The 17,914-nt window shown below is 40.4% G+C and overlaps 1 protein-coding gene across 1 annotated transcript in view; it reads left to right on the forward strand.

The window, feature by feature from the left end:
* Positions 1 to 13,795: 13,795 nt before the first annotated feature.
* Positions 13,796 to 17,914, forward strand: part of RASSF6 (Ras association domain family member 6) — a 59,500-nt gene continuing 55,381 nt past the window's right edge. Inside the window, exon 1 of the mRNA XM_062198693.1 lies at positions 13,796 to 13,870. The gene's annotated coding sequence lies outside the window, so the exon portion shown is untranslated. The remainder of the gene's footprint in view (positions 13,871 to 17,914) is intronic.

Here is a 17,914-nt window from a genome sequence, read left to right on the forward strand (position 1 = left end):
AACAAATCTTTAAATAAAAAAATCATTTTATTTATTTGAAAGGCAGAGTTGCAGAGAGAGAGGGATAGAGAGAGATCTTCCATCTGCTGGTTCACTCCCCAGATGGTCACAACAGCCAGGACTGCGCCAGACCAAAGCCAGGAGCCAGGAACTCCATCTGGGTCTCCCATGTGTGTGGCAGGAGCCCAACCTCTTGGGCCATCTTCCAGTGCTTTCCCAGGTGCATTAGCAGGATCTAGTTTGGAAGTGGAGAAGCTGGGACTCGAATCAGTGTCCATATGGGATGCTGGAGTTGTAAGCAGCAGCTTAACCGGTTATGCCAAAAAGAGAGCCCAGAGTGGGAACAAATCTTGAATTCCAGTGTCGGAGAGCTCAGCCATCTAGAGGCAGAGATGGTCACAGGACCTTAGTCTGGAGGCAAAACCAACCTGCCTGGCACCACGAACACAATGGGCTCTCAGTTCTCACTCTTGCTTCCTTCATTACCTTTCATTCAGCCTTATTTCTGCTGGAGTGAGCTGTGGGGTGTGAAAGGATAGTCAGGCTGGTGTGATTGGTGTTCCCACAGAAATTAGGAAGGGGAAGAAAAGCTGCCCCCAAATTAACTCTCTCCCACCCCTTTCTACCTCATTCCTTGACTACTATGAGACAACACCAGGCCCTAGAAAGAGGCTGCAGAAATCAAAATGCCTTTCTTCTTTTCGCCTGTTGCCCTTAATAACTACAATACTTCTCATTGAATCATTAAATTCAAATCACTCTTTTTTTAAAAAAAAAAAATTCTCTTTATTTAGATTGGATGGAAAAAAACATAGTTCAAAAACTCCTTACGGGGCCGAAGCCAAGGCTCACTTGGTTGATCCTCCACCTTTGGCACCATATGGGCACTGGGTTCTAGTCCCGGTTGCTCCTCTTCCAGTCCAGCTCTCAGCTGTGGCCAGGGAGTGCAGTGGAGGATGGCCCAAGTGATTGGGCTCCTGCACCCACATGGGAGACCAGGAAGAAGCACCTGGCTCCTGGCTTCGGATCGGCACAGCACCGGCTGTAGGGACCATTTGGGGAGTGAACCAACGGAAGGAAGACCTTTCTCTCTGTCTCTCACTGTCTATAACTTTACCTGTCAAATAAAAAATTTAAAATAAAAAATCCTTAGAATTGATACTATTAAGGCTGTAAATGCAGATTTAGTTGTTCTCGTTTAGGAGTACTTCTGTTTTTCTATTTTAATTTTAAATTCATTTTTAACACATTCAATATGGTTGGTAGACACAATTCTAAGAATATATTTCCCTCCTTCCTCCCTTCCACTCCTTCCTTCTCTCTTTCTTTTGTTTTTGAGATAATATACTGTAAATTTACATTACAGTAAAAAAGCCAAAGCCCCTTTTAATTGTACACGTTATCCTAAGAAATTTATATGCATCCTGACATCAAGATCATGAAAATAAAATTAAAAATGTGTATAAACATTTACATATATTTATATAAGCACACCTATGTTTAAGTACATGTTTAAGAGGCGTATGCACCTGTATATGTTGGAAGGTGGGAGGGGCAAAACTGGCAATGACTTCAGGCTTCCTATGGCTGGCTAGTGCTTACACATGCTCCCTTTGTGCCAGCAGCTGCTCTAAAGGCTTTGCATATTCACTGTGTCTATGCATATAAGCTCACAGCAATTCTATCAGGAAGGATGACAGCATTCATTGTGAGCCCTGTTTCTCAGATTGGAAAGTTAAAACACAGAGAAATCAGGCGAGGAGTCAGAATTTAGACTGCGCTTGAGAGTGCTACTGCCCAGCCAAGTACAAGGCCTCCTCCCTGGAGTCCATTTAAAAGTCACCAAACAGGTGTGACTACCTAATTCTGCTGTTCACATCAATCCCATTGACACTGCTAGAAAAGGTTTTGCTATAGTAGCTGCCTTGTTCTATCCACTGTTGCTTGCAGGAACCTGTTGGGAAGTTGGAACTTTAGCCTGCAGGAGAGAAAATGACAGATTAGGGAAATGGAATGTCACATTTCAAGACATGTCTAGGGCAAAAAAGACTTAGACCATTGCGTTTCCTTGATTTTTCCCTCCTTCCTTCCGACTATGCCTTCCAAGATACCTTTTTTCTCTGTCAGGCTTCTATATAATCCAGGACCAAAAGAAAGCACCCCAACCCCTCCACCTAAATTACAGGTACTGCTGCATATTTGTCTGCCAGTGGTCAGTCTGCAAGGAGAGGTGCACCTAAATGTTAAGAGAAGGTAGAGCTGACACTACGTAGCCCAAAAAACTGTCTTCACCTCTGTACCAACTATATGATAATTATAGTCCCCATCTAATGAATGGCCACCATTGGTGGGCAGAATCAGAAGCTGTCCCTAATCCATAAAATAATTCTTTCTGGTATTATCCTCAATTTACATACAAGAAAATTTAAGCATCTAAATCCTCTCATTGCTGACATTACTCTGACTGCACTTGTTTTCCATTTTCCCTCCTCTTTCCTGCCACGGATCTTCTGTACATGCTCTTCTTTCTCTCTGTAATGCTCCCCCCTCTTCATTTATAATACAAAGAATCTAGTTTAGTGTGTAATGATATACTCATTGGTGCCATTTTCAAATAATGTTTGTGTCCTGCCTAATCCTCTGAGATCCACAGAGCAGGGATGATTGCTGTCTTTTGTTCACCAACTATAATTTATAAATTGATGCAAAGTCACGATGCAATAGGAACTCAAAAATGTAAATTGCATGAACTAATTCCTCCAAACTGGCAGAGTCAAGGTCAAACCTGGTTCAGTCCACATCCAAAGTCTAAAATCTCTCTTTAGTGTTGGTGCCTCCAACATATCCCTGACACTTTAGAAAAAGAAACCAACTTTGAATCAATGACTGATAGAGGAATGCCAAGGGCACACAGTCTGGCAGAGACAGTGAGGAGCCTAGTCACGTGGCTCCAGTAGCCCCTGCCATTGCCGATGACTGGATCCCTAACCTTCACATTTAGTTTAAAATGTTCAGGTTTTGTGTGTTTATTTGTTTTGTACTCTACATGTGAGCTACCACAAATCAGAGAAAACATATATTTGTCTTTTTGAGTGTGGCTTATTCCACTAAGCATAACAGTATCCAGTGGCATCTTATTGTTTCAGTTTATGGGCCCCTGCGGACTCAAGAATCACTGAGGGCCACTATGCGTATGTGGGTTATATTTATTAATATTTATCATGTTAAAAATTAAATCCAAGGGGCTGACACTGTGGTGCAGCAGGTTAAAGCCCCAGCCTGCAGCACCAGCATCCCTTATAGGCGAAAGTTTGAGTCCTGGCTGCTCTACCTCCTATCCAGCTCCCTGCTAATGCGCCTGGGAAAGCAGAGGAGGATGGATCAAGTCCTAGGTCCCTGTACCCACATGGAAGACAAAGAAGAAGTTCCTGGCTCCTGACTTCAAATCAGCTCAACTACAGCTGTTGCAGCTTTGGAGGGTAAACCAGCAGAGGGAAGACCTTTCTCTCTCTCCCTCTCTCTCTCTCTTCCCCCTACTTCTTTCTATAAATCTTTCAAATAAATAAAATAAAATATTTAAAAAATAAAGTGAAGAAAAATTTTTAGTGTTTATATATTAATTTATTTTAATAAAATAAGTACATGTTTATCTTACAATTTATTTACAATTAAATAGCCACTCTATAAAGTTTGGAAGAGGTCCACAAGTTGTGCAGACATTGATATGAGGAAACAACAAATTTGAAATAGCAATGAAATATAACCACAGCAAAGGAACACAAGAATTCTCTAATAATTGACCCCAAAGAAATGGAAATTTATTGGCTAAAAGAAATTTAAAATACTTCTAGTGATCTTAAGGAAATTCAGTGAGATACAGAAAGTCATCAATCATAAAGTTAATCAAAAGGAAGACAGGAACAAAGGATCTAAAACATGAGAAATCAATTAACAAAATGGCATGAGTAAGACTTTATCAATAAAACCTTGAAGGTAAGCAGGTTGAACTCTCCAATCCAAAGATCAAGAGGGGTGGGCATTTGGCCTGGCGGTGAAGAATCCAGCTAAGGTGACTGCATCCCATACTGTAGTACCTGAGTTTGGGTCCTAGCTTTGCTCCTGATCTCGCCACACATATGGGAGACCTTGATCAAGTTCCTGGCTCCCAGCTTCAGACTAGCCCAGCCTTGGCTGTTTTAGACATCATGACAGTGAAGCACCTAAGCGAAGCACTCTCTGTGTGTATATATGTGTTTGTATGTGTCTGTCTCTGTCTCACTGTCCCTGTGTATGTGTGTGTGTGTGTGTCACCTTGCCTTTCAAATAAAAAATCTTTACAAAAAAATTATAGTAATCAAAATAGAATGGTACTGGCATAAAAACAGAAGTATTGCTTAGTGGGACAAAATAGGCTGTCCAGAAATAAATCCAAATGTATACTGTGAATTAATTTTTGACAAGGGCACCAAGAAGACAGAAAGGGGAAAGGTTAGTATCTTCCATTAACAGGGCCATAGAACTGAATTTCTTTTTTTTTTTTTTTTTTTTTTTTTTTTTTTTTTTTTTTTTTTTTTGACAGGCAGAGTTAGACAGTGAGAGAGAGACACAGAGAGAAAGGTCTTCCTTCCATTGGTTCACCCACCAAATGTCCACTATGGCTGGCACACTTCGCCGATCTGAAGCCAGGAGCCAGGCACCTCCTCCCGGTCCCCCATGCGGGTGCAGGGCCGAAGCACTTGGGCCATCCTCCACTGCCTTCCAGGGCCACAGCAGAGAGCTGGACTGGAAGAGGAGCAAACAGGACAGAACCCGGAGTACCGGCACCGCAGGCGGAGGATTAGCCTAGTGAGCCGCGGTGCCGGCCAAATTTCTATAAGCAAAAGAATATAATTAGACCCTCCTCTTACACAGAAATCAACATAAAATGGGAAAAGACCTAAATGTAAAACTCAAATCATAAAATTCCTAGAAAAGAACATAGAAAGCTTCTTGACATTGGCCTTGTCATAGATTTTTTTGGTCACATTAAAAGCCCAGACAATAAAAGCAAAATAAATAAATGAGGCTACATCAAATCAAAACCTACTACATAGCAAGGAACACAACCAACAAAATTAAGACAACCTTCATCCTGGAAAAAGTATTTGCAAGTCACATATCTACAGTCTTCAAAAAGTTCACAACAACAAAAAAAAACTGTATTATGAAAAAAACACAAAGAATCCAATTTTCTTTTATACCAAAATAAACTCATAATAACTTGTTTTAAGAAGTCTGAACAGTATCTAGCTTGAGGTACTAATAAGGAGAAGATGTCAATTTGAAAAGAGCCCTTATCAAAGCAAAAATTAATTCTTCTAAAACTGAAGCAAAAATAAACATCAAATTGAAGACAAAACCTGGATGGAAGACTGGTCAAACCACTGATGCTTCACAAAGAGTTTTTGGGACAGGGCCTCGAGAGGAATCAACAGTTTACAAATGAACAACATTTTAAGATGGGATGAGACAGGAGAAAGAAATATGCGGCAGATATAGCCTCCACCCATCAATCCAGCATCTCAGTTTGAATCCCAGCTACTCCTCTTCTGATTTAGCTCTTCCACGCTAATGGCCTTGGAAAAACAGCAGAAGATGATGGCCCAAGTGGTTGGGCCCACATCACCCACAAGGAGACCCACATGTCACTCCTGGCTCCTGGATTCAGCCTGACTCAGCTCTGGTTGTTATTTTTGATGGGAAATAATTAGGCATCCACCTTATCATCCTGATTTGGCTCTCTGAGTTCTTCTTGGTTCCTTATCTGAAAAAAATCTTTAAACAGAACTGGTTTATCTTAAGTTCCTAACATCAAAGAGTGCAGTGACATGGTTAAACCCCCAGGAACTGCCATTCTTTAACAATGGGCAAAATAGCTGGTATCTTTGCTTCAAAGGGGTATGGAATTTAATGGAGTTAATGTTGAGAAAAAGCTTGTACATTCAACTTTTAATTCTATTTTTCTACATACTTGTTGAAGCCCCCTCATCATATGGTAAACAATTTAGGGATTTCTAAAGAAATAAAAAATATAACCCAACCATTTGTTTTCTGGGTAGAAATCCAAAGGAGATGAAATCATCACGTCATAAAGATGGGTGCACTCCCATGTTTCATACAGAATTATTTACAGTAGTCAAAGTATGGAGATAATCTCTGTGGGTTGAGTAGGACTTGTCTCCCCAAAACTCATGCAGATGTTTAAAGTCTGATAATTAATGCTAATGGCTGATGAATTAAGGGTGGAGATTTGATCTAATAATGACATCTTGGAGGTGGGTCTGGGGGAGGACTTTAGATCATTGGGGGCATTCCCTCAGAGGTTGATTCTTATAAGAGGGTTGATTATTTGAGTTCCAAGTCCTATCAGGCTGTTCCCTCCTTCCTGGCTCATCATGTGATTGTCCCTCTATCCCCGCCATGATGAGCTTCCATGAGACTGCAGACTATGGAGATGCCTGTGAATTGTAACCTCCAAATTTAGCTCACCTTGGGTACTTTAGTTAAAGTGATAAAATGCAGACTAATACACAACACAACTAAGTTCCATCAATGGATAAATGGGTCAAGAAAAAATGTGGTTTGCATGTAGAAGGCAGGATATTGTTCAGCCTCAAAAAAAAAAAAAAAAAAAAAGAAAGATCTTGCTATTTGCCACAATATGGACAAACCTAGAGGATGTTATGCAAAATAAAATGAGCTGGACACAGAAATAAAAATACTGCATTATCTCTCTTACATAGGGAACTAGTGTGGGCAAGGCAAGGAGTCAATGAGGGACAAGGAGCTAAGGATTGCCAACACTCAAACTGAGTGCATCCCCCAAATTCCATCATCTTTCAGGCCTCTTCAGCAGGGCTGAAGATACAGCACACCGACACCTCATCTTACAGCTAAGCCTCACGTTCCATCAGGCACCAGATGGCAGGACACCTCCTTGGACATCACCAAGGGAACTGCAGCCCCACCCCAAACCCTGCCTCCGTTGGATCTTCAATAAGGTCCTGCCTCTGTAAAAAGGATGACCCCAGCCAGGGAGGGGGCAATTCTCCCTCTTGAGATTGTCTGCACTCCTGTCTAGGTGTACCATCCCTTTGATTCTCTGCTCTCTACTAACTTGTATCTTTGTTTCCTGGTTGTATTCTTACATATGGGAAGACAAGAACCTGGACTCAGTCCAGGTGGGGGTCTTTCTGAGCCCAGCCAGGGCTCTTGATACCCTCAACATAATTCTGGGATCCCTATCCCTACAATGGAAACAAAAATAATAATAATAAATAATAATAATAATAATAATAATAATATGTTCATAATATAGAGATAGAGAATAAGAGCATTTCCTACAAGGAAAGGAAGAACAGAGAAATGCAGGCCAATATGTAGGATGAACAGTAACTACGGGAGATAATGGATATGTTAATCTGCTTCCCTATATAACTCATTTTGCCATCTACATGTATCCCATAGCATTATGTTGGAAATCTCAAATATACAAAATGAAATTCATTTTTCAAAAAGAAATTGGGGGTCAGCACTATGGTGTAGAGTGTAAAGCCGCTGCCTGCAGTGCTGGCATCCCATATGGGCACCGGTTCCAGTCCCGGCTGCTCCACTTCTGATCCAGCTCTCTCTGCTATGGCCTGGGAAAGCAGTAGAAGATGGCCCAAGTGCTTGGGCCCCTGCAGTCACGTGGGAGACCGAGAAGAAGCTCCTGGCTCCTGGCTTCGGATCAGTCTAGCTCTGGCCGTTACAGCCATCTGGGGAGTGAACCAGCAGGTGGAAGACCTTTCTCTCACTTTCTTATTTTTTTTTAAGATTTCTTTGAAAGGCAGAGTTACAGAGAGCCAGAGAAAGAGAGAGTCCTCCATCTGCTGGTTTACTCCCCAGATGGCCACAATGTCCAGAACTGCACTGGTCCGAAGCTAGGAGCCAGGAGTTTCTCCCGTGTCTGTCACATAGGTGCAGGGGCCCAAGGACTTGGGCCATCTTATGCTTTCCCAGGCCATAGCAGAGAGAGCTGGATTGGAAGTGGAGCACCTGGGACTCAAACCCACGCCCATATGGGATGCCAGCTCTGCAGGTGGTGGCTTTACCCTTTATGCCACAGCACCAGCCCCTCTCTCACTCTCTCTCTCTTTCTGCCTTTGCCCCTTTGCAACCCTGCCTTTTCAAATAAATAAGTAAATCTTTAAAAAAAAAATCAAAGATAAAATAAGAAAATAGAAATTGGCCAAGTGCTATTTTTAGAAAAATTGCAATCGCTGTCACTTTCCATTGTATTTCCTTGTCTTCTTCACAATAACAAATTTTAAAAGGCAGTTACTTTGGGGGTTGGAAAATGGTTCTTCCCGTTTCATTTATTAGAAAACGAATCTCCACGGATTATAAATGATACATTTGTCAAAATCCCCCATCTCTTAAAATCTATCAAAACATCATTATGCCCTGTGTTTGCTTCTGTCATTGAATTTTGAACCAAAATGTATTTGTGTATGTTTTTAAATCTCTACTTTTCTCTAACAGAGAATACTGAATGGAGTTTGTGCTGGAGTTGCAGACTGGAAGCTCCTTGAGGGCAAACACTCTTATTTGCCCTTGAATTATTATCTCTGCATCTACCTCTCATAAATAATTTTTTCAAAGATCATTACGCTCTTGAAGAGCAGTATGTGCAGAAGATAAACTTAGCGTATAAAAGAATGGTTTGGAAATGGAAATCATTTTCATCACTTCTCAATTAATGCAAATATTTTTCATTGTACAAGTTATAAAAACAGCTGTGTGACATTTCTCCTCCTCTTTAGGACACATAATGACCGACTGAAAAGTCCCTGTTCAGTTTTTCAACATAAGGGAGACTTTCACCATCTAGAAATTTTAAATGAGCTGTACATCAATAACACCATTGTTCTCATTAAAATTTGTGGGGCCTCCTTAAAGGGAATTTCTCCTCTATTATCTTACTTTTCTTAACAAGGACTTAAAATATCAAAATTTTAAAATCTTTTCCATAGAAAAGTGATTAAGTGTTCTGTAATTGAAACAGAAAGTCATAGCTTATTCTTCAAATTTCAGATAAATGTTGAAGGCTTTCCAAAAGAATCAATCTGTTACAGTTACTGTAATTTATTAAAATCATTATGGCAAAAAATCCCAATTATAAAATATATTTCAGTTTGTCAGATTATTGTGAAGGTCGGGCTTCCTCATTCAGTCAGTTTCCCAGGTAGATTTTCATTGGGAATCCCCTCATTGTTTGGACCTACTCTGCTTCCTTTCAACTCCCCTTAGGGCCTGGGCTTCAAGCCTCAGATAAGACATGAAGTGTTAAGATTATAACTTATTTACCACTTTTAACTACCTAACTTAATTTTGAAAAGGATTAAAACATCACATTCCAGGGGTCCGGTGCTGTGGCATAGTGGGTAAAGCCTCTACCTGCAGTGCCGGCATCCCATATGGGTGCTGGCTTGAGTCCCCACTTCCAATCCAGCTCTCTGCTGTGGCCTGGGAAAGCAGCTGAGGATGGCCCAAGTCCTTGGGCCCCCGTACCCATATGGTACCAGCTCCTGGCTGCAAATCAGCCCAGCTCCCGCCATTGCAGCCATTTGGGGAGTGAACCAACAGATAGAAGACTTCTCTCTCTCTCTTTCTCTCTGCCTCTCCCTCTGCCTCTACCTTTCTGTAACTTTGTCTTTCAAATAAGTAAATAAATAAGTCTTTAAAAAATGAAGTGTAATGCCATGAAACAAACTGATATAAGTGACCAACAAATGGGGTCACATAGTAGTAAAAACAGGCAATTGCTTCTTCTCCATTTTTTCTTTTCTTCAAGTAACAATTATTGGTAAACACTTTCCAGGGATGGTTCAGTAGTCTATGGAAGTGACCCAATCCAATAACAAACCAAATCTTTTTTTTTTCTTTCTTTTTCCTTCCTTACTTCCTTTCTTTCTTTCTCTTTCTTCCTTCCTTCCTTTCTCCCTTCCTTCCTTTCTTTCTCTCTTTCTTTCTTCTCTTTCTGTGGACGACTGCAGGATTGTGATAGGAACCTATTGTGATCCAAGTGTTTTTCTTACTTTCCAATTATTGATATGTTGGTGTAAACTCTAAATGGGTTAAACCCATAACTATTAAATTAAAAACATAGGGTAAATAATTCTCAGTATTTTACTGGGTGATGATTTTTTTAAATAAGAACCTCAATGCACAGGAAACAAAAGAAAAATTAGAAAAATGGGATCCCATTAAACTAAAAAGCTTCTGATGAGCAAAGGACACAAAAGACAGAGTGAAGAGATGATCAACAGAACATGAGAAAATATTTCAAACAACATGTCTGACAATGGGCTAATATCTATAATACACACACACACATATCTCAATAGTGAATAATCAAATAATATTGTTTTAAAAATTGGCCAATGGCTCTATATAAACATTTCTGAAAAGAAAACACACAAAAAAAGCCAGCATGTATAGAGAAAAGTGTTCTTTATCACTAACAAGCAGGGAAATAAAAATCAAAATCACATCCAGGTAGAATGGCTATTGTCTAAGAAGACAAAAAGTAACGAGTGCTGGCAAGGACCTGGTTAAAAGGGAATTCTTGCACTCTATTGATGAGAATGTAAATAAGTATGGAAAAGAGTAGGAGATAATTGAAAATGAAAAAAAACCCTGGTTTTAAATTGGACGTTGCATAGAAAATTAATCAATTTTTTAAAAATATCATGTAGGACCTCTGTCCTTAATGTGCTGTACATTGTGATTTAATGCTATAACTAGTACTCCAACAGTATTTTTCACTTTGTGTTGCTATGTGGGGGCAAACTGTTGAAATCTTTACTTAATATATACTAAATTGATCTTCTGTATATAAAGAGAATTGAAAATGAATCTTGATGTGAATGGAAGGGGAGAGGGAGCGGGAAAGGGGAGGGTTGCAGGTGGGAGGGAAGTTATGGTGGGGGGGGAGCCATTGTAATCCATAAGCTGTACTTTGGAAATTTATATTCATTAAATAAAAGTTAAAAAAAAAGAGTAGGGAGATTCCACAAAGTGTAAAATTAGAGCTACCATTTGAGCCAACAATCCTACTGTTGGGTATATCTGCAAAGGAAATGGAATCAATACATGGAGGTTACTGGCACAATTCACAATATCCAAGAAATGGAATCAACCTAACTTTCAACCAACTGATTAATGGGTAAAGCAAATGTGATGCATATACACAATGGAATCCTATTCAGAAAGCTTTAAAAGGATGAAATTCTGTAATTTGCAGCAACGTGGATGAAGGTGGAGACATTATGTTAAGTGAAATAAGTTGATCTCATAGATCTTAGACTGGATTCCAGAGGCTGGGGGGGGGGGGGAGGGAGACTGAAGGGAATGATGAGAAAAGATCAAAAAATGGGCAATAAGTTATAGAGTTATAGTTAGAATGACTATTGATAATGATAATGTACTGCATACTGCAAAAAAAAAGCTTAAAGAAAGAATTTTGAAAGTTTTAACTACAAATAAATGATAAATGGTATAGATATATTTACCCTGATTTGAACATTTTAGAATGCATCCATGTATTGAAACATCACATGTACACATAAATATGTACAATTATTTTGTGCCAACTAAAAAATGAAAATATAAATATATATATGAATTATATATGCACACTTTTGTATGCATGTGTGGGTGTTTACGTGTGACAAATGCATTAAGATGTGTCATTTAGCTTGTACTGTATGATATACCATCCTAAAATGTCGTGGTTTAAAATCACTCATACAGCTCCAGGTTGATTGACAATTTGAGCTGCACTCACCCAGGCAGTTTTTCTACTGTTCTTAGTTGACCCAAATTCAGATTTTCAGATTTTCCATATCACACAAGTTCAATGAAACACTTTTTATACCACAGAATAAAAAGTACACATTTACGAAAGGATAAAACACTTAGAAACAAAAGGAGTCATTGAGCCTCTAACTGAAATTGAAGGAAGCCAGTTGGGAAACAATTATCAGAAGACAGGCATCAGGATGCCTGCAGATAAAAATAAAATGCAAAACAAAACAGCCTTGATCTTGATGATAAACAATCAATCCCCCTAGGATCCAGAAAATGAGGATGGAGCCTGGAATTGAGCAGGACCTTCTAGGACCTGGGAGCTGTAAACACTGCAGACCCTGTTAGTCATCCTCCAAAGGTCAACCCATACCAGCAGCCACACACTAGGGGTGGTGAAGCCAGCATGGTTATCAGATCATATCCACAAGAAACACCAGGTCACACCTGTCCTTACATTTTGTAAGACTGTAAACATTTCATTGTAATCCAAAACACCTGTTTGCCCAAAGGATGATAAATCTGATTGTCCCTGATCTCCAAACAGCACAGGCTAAACAGGGAAACTGCCTGACCTTTTGAGCATATGTAATCCTATTTAAAGAGCTTTATCTAATATGCAGCCTGCAAACCTAGAGCAACTGTCAGTCACTCTGTTAGTCTGACATGAAGCAGCGTGAAGCAGCGCAGGAAATCACTCTGCCTCCTGAACTCTTTGTGGGAATCATATTTAATCCATCTTGAGGGCCATAATGTTTATGCTTGCACATTAACCTGCTATTTAAAAAGAATATCAAGAGTTGCTTTACAAGGGAAATAAGTTACAAAGGTACTATACATGTGTGTGTTAATAAAAGCACTTTTTATTTTGATAGCATCTGTTATCTAAGTCTCCAAGTCTTTCTGGTGCCCTTTCGGAATTAGAGATATTGAGAGAAAGCAAAGTCCCCACCTTCAGTTCAGTAGATAAAAACCAAATGATTGCTTCTTTCACTGTTGTCTTTTAGCACAATTGCTTTCAAATGTTGATGACTACCCGTCTCTTTGGTGGAGCTTATTAAATACACAGATACTTGAGGTGTACCCCAGAGTCACCACAATATAGTGCCGTAGGAGGCGCGGCCCATGGGTGTGCGAGTTTAGCCTGCTGCACACGTGGGTCAGGTGACGCTGCTCAGGGTGGAGAGGTGCTGGCCGTACAACGGAATGGCAAAGAACAAGGAAAAGAAAATCAAGACTTTTTGAACTGAAAGAGACATGGAAGAAGAAAGACTTGTGAACAAGGGCGTTCTGTCCTCGCTGGTGTCATCGCTCACAGACCATGTATTTACCCACAGGCATGGACCAGAGAATGGAGATGAGCGCCAGTCCCACCGCCTGGCTCCAGCCTTCAGCAGGTGCCAATCCGCTGCCCAGGAAGCCTGTAGCACGGAGCTGAGGAGCGCACCCAGCAGCTGCTCCTAAGAAAGTAAACACTCCCAACATGCACTGAGGCGCAGGGAGGGGCTCAGGTTCCTCACACTTCCCCGCAGAGGCCAAAAGGACTAATAATTAACCGCTGCTCCTCGGACGCTGCGGGCGGGCGCCAAGCCGGGTGCGGACTCAGAGAGGAGCCGCGCGCGGCTGCTCCGCCCTCTCTGGCCTCGGACCTCGCCTACAGGTGGGTCCCAGGTGAAGCCCAGGCCCTGGAGACACGGAGTACTGCCTTTCCTGCAGCCAGAGCTCCTGGTTGAACACGAGAACTCACTCTGCAGAGCAAGTGCAGCCCAGCACCTGCGGGTGGAGCCCCCCGTGTGAAACACCACGGCGGTGGGGAAGAGGACCCCTGCACCGCGCCCCCCAAGTCAGGTGGAGCGCAGGTTATAGGAGAGCAGGATCAGAGGCTGCAAGGTTGAATGCATGCGCGCTTGTTTCAGAGCAGGCTGAACCCCGGACACTACTTTTCCTCCTGATTTTCTCAGAACACTCTATTCTGCTCAAGGTAAGGCGGTGGGGAGGGTGAGGAAAGGAGGGAGCCAGGGGGCAGCAGGAGTGGCCTGAATGTGGCCGCGCCAGCCCTCCTCCCTTCCCTCAGGAAGCCCTTTACCTGCAAGTGCGCTTGGCGCTCGCCCTGGTAGACAAACTAGGCGCTTGGACTACACCCCGCTCTCCTGGTGGTCCGAGCCTTAGAATCTCCTGTGAATCCTTAGCCTGGGATTCAGATCCTTTTCACTGAGGGTTCAGGTAAACCTTGAGCTGTTTTCACAAAGGGACAGGGAGGTCACCTCCAAACAATTCAAGATTTCCAACGCAATTTCAGACTTCAATGAAACAATGAACGTAAATGACTAAATGAGACTCCGTGGGTTAAGGATACAGACTCTGAAGCAGGAGAGTCATCTTGGCTTTGCTGTTTCCTAGTTTGCCCCTTTGCAATCTGTTTCACTTGTCTGAGCCTCAAAAGTTTGTCATCTTGAAACAGACATCACACCAAGATCTGCCATAAAGGGCTCTGTGGGAATTATTCATTCAGCAGATGTTCTACAAAGGGTGTCTCCGTCTGCATTAAGAAATAAGCAGCTCTGCCAACAGGGACATATGAAGAAGGGTGTGCTGAGCTGGGAGACCAGACTATGTGGGGTGCTGGCATTGACCTGGTTTCCAGAAAGTGGATCCGGGACACATGAGCAGGTGGTAGGCAGGCAAAGCGCCTCTCTGAGCAACAATGAAAGTACCTGGTTTCTGGCCACCTTTCCAACAAAGTGTGTGGTGACAAATTTAAATGTATTTGCCACTTAGTCACTTATTTTAGAAAAATATTCTGTATATATATATATATATATATATATATACTAATCTGCTATTTTTGAAAGAAAAATAGAAATATATACTAAGAGTTGTACACAATCTTATATTTGGGGATCCATGGCATTTGATTTTTTTCAGAAAGATTACTTCTTAATAACTTCAATCAGAGTGTACCATATAATCCATGTATTTCTATTGTAGTACCTACTGAATTGTATGTATTGAGATGATGTTGCCATTCATTTATGTTTATGTACAACAAACACCAAAAAATGGTACCTACGTTTTGTTAATCTTTACCTTTTAAGCTTAAATGACCTGGAAGTGGCATATTTTATGAGGTGTTATTTAAAGGCACTTGTGTTAATGTTGCTGGTGGATTTGTTAATATTGCTAACTTAGAGGAGGGGACAAATGTGGTAGCTGTGACTAGCAACTTTTATTGGTGCCATTTTATCTTTTTTATTTTATTAATATAAAACACTTAAATGATTTTTGATTGACCCTAACTTTATATGGTCACTGTGTCAATGGATTATTTTTTCAAATTGCAGAGTAGAAATTCTCCAGTATACTTATAAGAGGGTATTGAAAGGAAAATTGTGAATGAAATTCTAAAGCCAACCTAGCCGAACATTACTTTTTCATTGTTTTCTGGAGTCTGGTCGTGTTTCAGTGTAGTTCAGCCAACAACTGAATAAATTAAATAAATTAGAGCACCAGTATGCACTTCACATTTTTAAAAGAGGAAATACACTTTTATACTGGTATATGTTATTAGAACTCTTTATACTAAGTTGTTTAGTTTTTGTGTTTCTTGAAAGGCATATGTCTAAATAAAGAACAGCAACTCTAATTTGAGATCAATCTATTGAATCACATTTGAAATTGGAAATATAGATATAATTTTTTCTGATATATATAACATTTTATGATAAATGATGAAATGTTTTGATCAGAGTGATAACCAATAGTGATTAAGGAAAAATTAACTTTTCCAATTATATTCAAAATATTGTAACATGCATACATAATTTTTTAACATGCAATTGAGAGGTTCATCCTGACCCTTGTTTTAATTTACTAAAATACAAAATATCTATACTTTTAATTGAAGCAGAAATGTAATGCCAACAGTTCACTTACTTGGAGAAATTCATTGATTGTAGTATAAATGGGAAATTCAGGGTTATTAAAGGTACATGGGCTGCTTATAAAAGTTTAGATCTTTTTAAATGCTCAAGGCCAGTTGAAAATACATCCTTGGAAAAAGGACTCTGATATATTCTGTTGCATATATTTATCTGTAGTGTCCAAATCTATAAATTATAGTGGTCTCATCATTTTTATAACAACTTCAATTACCAAACCAACCAGTGCCACTATTTGTAGTAGTTGAATATGGGCATGTCTCCTCTTTAAGTCACAAGGGAGCTTACTACAGGAGCTTAGATGATTGAAGGAAAATTACATCATTGCTCAGAACCCCTTAAATGGTGCTCAGAAGAGAGAGTTTTGCAGCCAAAATATATACAGGAGAAATGACTCATGATCTCTGTGAAATCAGCCTTAAATTTCCTTTTGAGAACTCAGATGAAGTAGAGAATCCTTGGATTCCACCACAGAGCAAGCTCAGAAGAAGCCATTTGCAGACTGATCAGCTCCCTCCCGGACCATGTAGTGGTCAACATGCCTGAAGTCCTTAAGTGGCCTCCATAACTTGCTTCTCCTCCTCCTGTCCTCACCTCCCTGAGGGTACTCTGGGCAGAAGAAAGTGCAGGGCATCAGTGCCATATAAATACCAAATAGAATATTAAAGATTTGGCATCACAAGGTAGATCCCACTGGAACTGACAGCTATGGCATGCTCACACATCAGAATGCCTGGATTTGATTCCTGGCTCCAGCTCCTAATTGCAGCTTCCTACTAATGCAGACCCTGGAAGGCAGTGGTGATGACCCAGTAAATGGGTTCCTGCCATCCATGTGGGAGACCTGGATTAAGTCCCCAGCTCCTGGCTTTGTCTGGCCCACCCTGATTGTTGCAGGTATTAGGAGATGGAACTAGCTGGTGAGAGTTTTCTTCTGTTTATTTCTGACTCTCTGCCTCTGGAATAAATTTTCTCAGAAAAGAGCTACTAACACTTTTTAAAATTTTTCTTATTTATATAAGGTGAATAAATTTCATATATACAGATTTAGGCGCATAGCAGTACTTCCCACCCTACTCTCCCTCTCACCCACACTTCCACCCTGCTTCTCCCTTCCTTTCTTAGTCTTTCTTTTAATTTTTACAATGACTTACTTTCAGTATATTTTATAATCATAAGACAAACTCTCCTTTAAGTAATGAATTCAATAAACAGCAAGAAGACAAAACACTGTTCCTCAATGGTAGATACAAGAGCTATAAACAATAATCAAATCTCAAAATGTCAAGTTCACTCATATATATTACATTTTTGTACTCTATTAGTTGCTACAGATCAGGCAAAACATATGAAATTTGTCTTTTTGGGACTGGCTTATTTCACTAAGTATAATGGTTTCCAGTTGCATCCATTTTGTTGCTAAAGACAGGGTTTCATTCTTATTTATAGCTGAGTAGTATTCCATTTTGTAGATATACCATGTTTTGTTTATCCAGTCATCAGTTGATGGACATCTGGGTTGATTCCATTTCTTACCTATCGTGAATTGAGCTGCAATAAACATGGAGGTACAGATCACTCTTTCATGTGCTAATTTCATTTCCTTTAGGTAAATTCCCAGGAGTGGGATGGCTGAGTCACATAATAGATTTATTTTCAGATTTCAGAGGTATCACTGTACTATCTTCCACAACAGCTATATTAGTTTACATTCCCACCAACAATGGACTGGGATACGTCTTTCCTTACATCCTCACCAGCATTTATTGTTTTTGGATTTCTGGAGGAGAGCCATTCTAACTGGGGTGAGGTGAAACCTCATTGTGGTTTTGATTTGCATTTCCCTGATAGCTAGTGATCCTGAGCATCTTTTCATTTGTCTGTTGGCCATTTCAATTTCAAAAATTGAAAAATTTTGAAAAATACCCATTTAAGGGGCTGGCGCCATGGCTCACTTGGTTAATCCTCTGCCTGCAGCACCAGCATCCCATATGGGCACCGAGTTCTAGTCCTGATTGCTCCTCTTTCAGTCCAGCTCTCTGCTGTGGCCTGGAAAGGCAGTGGAGAATGGCCCAAGTGATTGGGCC

Source organism: Lepus europaeus, chromosome 8, assembly GCF_033115175.1.
Source record: "Lepus europaeus isolate LE1 chromosome 8, mLepTim1.pri, whole genome shotgun sequence".
Classification (NCBI taxonomy): Eukaryota; Metazoa; Chordata; class Mammalia; order Lagomorpha; family Leporidae; genus Lepus; species Lepus europaeus.